Raw genomic sequence first — 7,772 nt, forward strand, 5'->3', positions numbered from 1 at the left:
TAAATGAGTTAATTTATACTCAGGGCCTAGGTCATAGCATGTCATCAGTAAATAGCAGCTTTTTTTTTTTTTTTTTTTTTTTTTATTAATGGAGTTGAGATACTTAGAGGAGAATATCAGGGAATAGTGAGAAAAAAGTTTTGTAAATTTTGTACTATGGATAATGTAAGCTTCTGATAGCCTATTCGCATGAAATGAAATGACAAGTATGTGATTTAATACCATCACTCTTACAGAAGGGTGGAAGAGACACTAAGACAGGTAAAAAACACCAGTGTGCTTTGGGTTAGATGATTGCGAAATCATTGGAACAGCGTATTTAGTAGCATGATGGGGGCAAACTGACAAGCACATTGGTCTGAAAAGTGAATGAAAGTTTTAAAATTGGAAATAAAGACTATAATTGTCCTGGGAAGGAAGACAGGTAAAGTATTATTTAGAGGTGAGAAAGGGTTTAGTGGTTTTTTTTTCTACTTAAGATGGAAGAGACTTTTCTACTTAAGATGGAAGGAATTAATAGGGATATTTAGAAGATACAGGAAGCAGAGGGAATGATTGAAGGGTGGAGTTTCCAAAGACACCATGAACACTTAGAGCCTAGGAGGAGGATACTTCTTCTTTTAGAAGGTTAGACGTGAGATAATGAATTTTCAAATTTCTTAGGCTGATCAGGGATGCCAGTTGCTCTTCCTAGTTTGTAAAGTGATATCTTAGATCTACCTTTTCGTAAGTATTATTTTGCTTAATTTTGGTTGGTTTAATTTGAATTAATCATTTTTTTAGCCAAGAAGAGTTTGATTAAAGCAATGGCTGAAAGATTCAAGGTGATTATTAAGGGTGAGATATAGATGCTTCTTATCCTTATTGGAAAATGGGAAAACTAAGACACAGAGGTTTTCCAAAAATGTCCTTCATTTTGTTGAGCATAATGGTTACTTGCCAGGTGGCCTGGCTTCTCAAGAAGGGATCCGGTGAAGGACACATCCGGTGAAAAAGAAAATTGCTTAAATAAAGCAGACTGTGGCTTGGGCTGAAATTCAAATCATTTTATTATTAGATGATTTTCTCAATGACCTCCTTATGAAGAGACTGGAAGTTTGGGCATCTTTTTAAAAAAATGTTTTTGACGTTATTTCATGATGATTCAGTTTCTATTTCTGTTCAGAGTACTAAGATTATTTTTAATCTTATAACTGCTTTTTTCCCTCCAGCTATTTTTACATTGTTACAAAAGAACTTCTTCAAAATAGCAAATTCCTGATATCCTCTTCATATTGACTTGACTATTTCTCCTCATTTCATTATTTTTGATTATGTAAATATCTATCATAATATTCTCAATGCAAGCTCCTGTTGAGATGTGGAAGGAAGGTGATCCTAAGAGTTACAATGTTATTAAAATTCATAGAACACTAAGACCCACATGAACACTACAACATGCAGCCAAAAAGTGATTAAAATATCCCTCATAATAAAATTTTACCTTAAGTTAGTGACAACAGACCAGTATCTTTTGAGCATCAACCACTACCTGTCACTGTGGGGAGTGTGGTAGGGAAGTAGAACATCAAGAAGCTCTGATACAGAAACTAGACAAATCCCAGGTATAGAGGAGAGAGAACTGATGTCATTTTCCATTATAAAATATAACACTTTTCCAAAACATATGCTTCCTAACTGTATCCTATGACTACCTTCTTGCAAAATTGGAAGAATGTATGATTGGAAGAAAGTATGATTGTAGTAGGCTCTCAGGGCATGTATTAGCCATTTATTGTTTAAAAAAACCTTATTAATAAGTGATCCTTTGGCATTCTAATCTTTCTCAAGAGTTTTCTCTAATCAGGAAGACAAAGATGTCTAAAATGAAATAAATATGCACATATATTTTTAAATGTTAATGGTTTTTTTTGTGACATGATCATTGTAACAGCTTGAAACAAATCTAAGTGTGAAGGTGAAAATAATCATCTGAAATCCATTGTCTAGATATTAATTAATTAATTGTATTTTTGATTCAATAAATAACTATTGACTACCTATTATGCTCAAGGAATGGTGGTAGGTTCTGGGGTCAAAATTAGCATGGTCTTTGCTGTCATGAACTTACATTACATAATTGAACTAACATCCTTCCAGGTATCTCCCTGTGAGAATGTGTGTGCTCATATTTAAAACACATAAACATATGCATATACTGTGTACAAATTAAGTCAACTTGGATACTAAGTCTGAGTTGATATTGATATTTGGGGACCTAAGGCATTGTCTTGTTCCACTATTAGAGTGCGGACATTTGGAATCCAAGTATTGGGTGGAGTCTTAGCCAAGAGCTGTCTTACAGTAATAGGTCTACTGGCTTCGTGGACACATGCAAATCATTTTCCTGGTCCCAGATGCATCATCTAGCTGGGCCCTAACCTTAGTTCTGGGCTTGTGGAGTGAGAGTTACCATGTGCAGGAGGCCAGGTGGAAGCCTCCCCCTAAAACCACCTCCCTTCCAGACAATATGGTGAATCAAAATTAATATCATGTCCCAGGGGGAATGGCAGAGATCAGTGAAACCTTTAAGGAGTCATAAAGGATGTGGAAGTCTTTCTCATCATATACAAGTCTAATTCACCAGGCTCAGGCTGTCCCCTCCAAAAACCAGATGGTTTCTGATCCATGACAATGGAGTACCACAAACTCAATTAGGTAGTCGTTCCAACTGGAAATGGTGTGGCTGATGTGTCATATTTGCATTAACACAAACTCATACACATGGTATGTGGTCCTTTTCCATCCCTGTCAGGAAGAAAGATCAGAAAGAGTTTGCATCCATTTGGGGCAGACAACAGTGTATATCAAGATCTTGCCCCATGGCTATGTTGACTCTCCTATCTTCTGTCCTAAAATAGTTCAAAGGGATCTGGCCTCTTTGGGCATTCTGCAGAAAATCATGTTGATTCCCTATATTGGTAAGATTATATTAATTAGACAAAATGAACAAGAAGACCTTGGTAAGACTCATGTGGTGTAGAAGGTGCTGATAGACTTTCTGAACATCAGTAAAGTTTTAATCATCAAGTGGTCTGGTATATAACAGAACATCCCCTCTAAATTAAACGTGCAACTTCTACCTCCCAGCACCAAGAGGGGAGCACAACGCCTGGTAGGCATTGCAGATTTTTGAGGCAGCATATCATATTCTTGGAAATTTTGTTCCAATCCATTTCTGCGGTGACAGGAAGTTTGAGTGGGACCCAGAAAAGCTAAGAGCTCTGCTTCAGGTCCAGGCTACATTTCAAGTAGCCCTGCAATTTGCACCATATAAATTGGTATTAGGTAAACCCTGACCTAAGTCAGAAACTATTACAATAATCCAGGTAAGATTGGTAGTAGCTTGGACCAAGGTGGTTAAAGTAAAAGTAATAGGGAATGGCCAAATGTATTTTGAAAGTAGAGCTAACAGGGATTTAAGATTAATTGGATGTGGCTTATAAGAGAAAGAGATAAGTCAAAGACAACATAGTCACCTATCTGAGAATATTAGTTTAACCACTTGTTTAAATATCATCTCCCGCCACTAGACAGTAAATTCCTAGAGAGCAGTAATCATTTCTTTTTTATCTTTTGTCTTCTGGGCCCACCTGAATGCCTCGTGCACAGTGGACCGTTAAAGAAAGTATTGAGGACCTTTTAGTAAACATTTGTGTCTGGAACATTGCCACTGCAAATATTGTGATGTATTTTATTTACTTAAATAAAGATTACTTAATCAAAAGAGTCAGTCTTTATGTACAGTTGTAGAACATTAATATTCTAGCCTGATTTTTTTGTACAGAAATATAGGAGATAAATGAACAAGACATGACCTGGAATAGTTCAATGTTATTCTTCCTGATTACAAAAGCACAATTATCGATTTTATTTTTATCATGGTTAGAATAATACAAACATTTGTCATCTCTGTCTTTTAGCACTCAGCTCATGTGGAACTATTAAAAGTTGCCCTTATAGATTGCACCATAAATAAAAGAGTCATAGTATATGGTACAACATACCCTTTTAGAAGGGTAGACAAATGCATCTATATGCTCTAATGTTAGTATGACTAGGACATTTGGGTAGCCATCAGTAAAAATAATGATGAAGATACTTTACGGATGAATTATGTATCAATTGTTTTCCTGAAAAAAAAATATAGTGGAGATGAACTTTATTTATGACTGGATTTCCTTAAAAGGGTTAGAAGGGTTGCTGTTTTATTGTATGCTCTAGGTTCTCAAATCAATATTTATACTTTGTCCTATGCTAATGCAATACTATCCATTTGTTAAAATAAACAATAAAAAGTGACCCAGTTATGGTGCTCTTGAGTGAACTTGCCTCAGGCTAGACAGCAGAGAACTGGTACCACAAGATTTTTCCCTGCAATGCTATTTTAAAGTATCTGATAAATATGTTATTTAGGTACTGTCACCCTTGCTTATGTATTTATTTTCTGGCCACTTGGTACTTCCAAGGGTCCTTATTCATCATGTAATGATCCTGGAATTAGTGTTTAGAGTCCTTATAAAGAAATATTTTTCTTTACCAAATTATAAGATTTATTAATAAGCTCTAGATGTCAACTCCACTTTGATCTGTGGTCCCACTCCCATGTCTTTCTTATGAATGAAGAAGGTATTTTGGTCCACTTGCACATGTATCTTGGCATTCTTTTTAAAGCCAAGATGACATTGTCATGGCCAGGATTTTCTTTTGGATAACATCAATTTAGCTGGTTCAGAACTAAACAGAAACTGTTAAACTTTTTTTTATTTTATTTTTTTTGCTCGAGCTCCTATTCAGTATGAGAAAAAATGACTCAAATCTTCCTTTTTTGTTTTGCACCCAGAATAGTTATTAGGTATGGAAGACTGGTAGGAAATTCATCAGTGAACACAACATTTATCTTATTTGAGTGGGAATTATCTTAAATCATTCTTGTTTAACAATTTAATTCCAGGAAGTTCAGGTATAATTCATAAGAACACATTTACCAATAATGATTATAATCACTTTAAAAAAAAACAACTTTTAGATGACTCTATGAAAGGGTTATGAATCATGCAGATTTTGCTTAAGAGAACAGCAATAGATTTAGATGTTACAAATGTAAACATAGGAATTTCTAAATCCCCCTGTAAGGGTTGTTCAGGCAAGATTTGGCTTGGTAAGTCAATAATGATTATAAATGACACTGGAGTTCTATTTATGGCTCAGTTTTCTGCAAACAGTTAATGTCATTGAAAAAATTATTACACTTGCAAAAAAAGGTCAAATCAGAAATTTTCATGCTTTTTGCAATTGTAACACCTTATCATTTTGATTCAATTTTGAGATATTCCCACTTCCTTTCTTCTAAAACACTCTTTTAGAATCATGCTAATTAATAATAAATAGAAAATCTAATATTGGAGGAAATTAGACAATTTAATAATTTTTACAATGATGAAAGAACCCGTTCATTGAAACACAAAGATGTGTTATAATTAAGGAAACATTGGTGTTACAAGTCAATTAGGAAGCTTGAGTTTACATTTGTTGTAAAAATTTACCATTTAAAACTATAGTTCCTTATAAGCATGTAGGGCTTATATTTGGACATTTTATTGCACTTTACAGAGAGTAATTCTACAAATAGCTGAATGACATAAGCATATTAATTATATGACACAAATCAAACTACTCTTTGAGAGATTATTTCTTTTTCAAAAAGAAACTTTAGGGGAAAAGAGTAGATGTAGTTTATTAAAAAACAAAGGTATAAGACCCATTGTACTTTAAAAAATAGGAAAAACAGGAGAATAATCTATACTCTAATATTTATTTTGCATGATCTACTTCTGATGTGAAATTCAGTACCACAATCAGAGGTTTGAAAGCTGTTTTGTACATAGTGTTAGAAAACCATGGAAAAATACAGAGATTTTAAAAAAACTATTTTGCTAATGACCTTTCTTTCATTGTCTACTGTGATGGGGAATTGTGAGCAATACTCACAAAATCCTTACCAAATTCCATGAACTTCTCCCTTCCTGTTAGTCATTCACTAAGTTCAATGTTGGTTATGAGATATAAAACCAGATTTTGATATGACTTTTTCCATTGGTGTAAAAGGTTTACAATGTTTAGGGGAAAATGTGGGTCAGTTAAATTAATCAAGTTACTATTGAAATAATAACAACTGGTATTACAATATATAGAAGTATTTTATATGCATTATCTCAGTTGGTTTTGCAATAACCTATTGATGTCTCAGGATAGACATTATTACTATATCTTAATATGAAACATATTTTTAATGATTTATTTCTTATTTATTTTTACCCTGCTAATTCAATTCAGCATATCAGCTGTGATTGTATGAATGATAGAAGGGAGGTTCACTACAATTCCCCCAGAGAAGTGAGGATTTTATGTGATGGATAATGTCATCTATACACACATACAACTTTCATTAGAAGGGAGTTTTACACTATACAATTTGCCTTCCCAAATATTACCTTATTTCTTCTCCCAAACAATCTTGCTAGGAACTGGGGCAGATATTATTTCTATTTGAACATGAGGAAGTTTCAGTGATTTTACTAAGGCAACAACTAAGATGAAATCTAGCAGGTACTCACATCTAAGTCTCTGACTCCAATAATGTAAAGTGCTGGGTGGGAGAAGAACGCATACTAAGGAAGCAGAGTAACTTTGGCAAGCAGGTGCTACTAAGAATATAATTATTGTCAGGAGTAGAGAGAAGGTGAGGAATCATTCCTAAAGATTATAAATATTATCATTATCAGAACATATCCCCTTGAATCCTGATATTGTCAATTCAATAGGTTCAGTGTACCTCCTAACTACCTACCATTTTTAGGAAGTAACTTATGTCAAGAAGATTATGTCCACATTAGGGTTAATAATTCTTACTCTTGAGTTACGTCATTTTTGCTTTATGAGGAATAAAGAAGCATATATAACAGAAATTCTCTTTCTGAGCTTTGCAGGAAAAAGACACTGCATGAATATTGGTATTATTATCATCACTAACATTTATGATGCTTTTCACTTCTCTACCTCAGAGACACATTGTGAACATTTGAATGAGGTAATGTCTGCAGTCTTATGAATTTTCAAATGAAAATAGAGAAATAAATACAAAATGTTTTTATCAATAAAGTATTAGGTGAATCTAGTCTAGACAGAAAGTAATAGAATTTTGGTAATGAAGTACATGCTGATAGCTCTTTGCAAACAATGCTGCTGATTGGATAACATAGCTTGGACTTTGAATTATGTATCTTTGTTTTCTTAAGATTCTATTAGCCTCACTTAAATTTTTACATATAAATCCTTTGAATAATTCTATCTAGAATAAAATTACACGTAATAATCCCATTCTCAAATATAAAATTTCCACTGTGAGGTTTTACCCATAATATAAGAAAAAGTCAGTTTCTGGAAAAACAAAGAGTATTGCCATTTAATAAATTGCATTTTGTATATTTTTTTCTTGAGGGAATTTGCATATATCCTATGCAAAGAGTCAATCAGGGACATGAAGCTGACAGAACAGCTAAGGTTTTTTGATTTAATAAGATTTTCTCCATTTGTCTTTCTTGCAAACTTGCACCAATTTATGGATAAGTTAAAATACACTTTCAGAAAGCATATACACTAGTCATAATCTCCATACTCACGTAAGTTTGTATTACTCTTTTGAAATTTCATTTAGAGACACCACTAACAGA

This window comes from Choloepus didactylus, chromosome 11, assembly GCF_015220235.1.
Source record: "Choloepus didactylus isolate mChoDid1 chromosome 11, mChoDid1.pri, whole genome shotgun sequence".
NCBI lineage: Eukaryota > Metazoa > Chordata > Mammalia > Pilosa > Megalonychidae > Choloepus > Choloepus didactylus.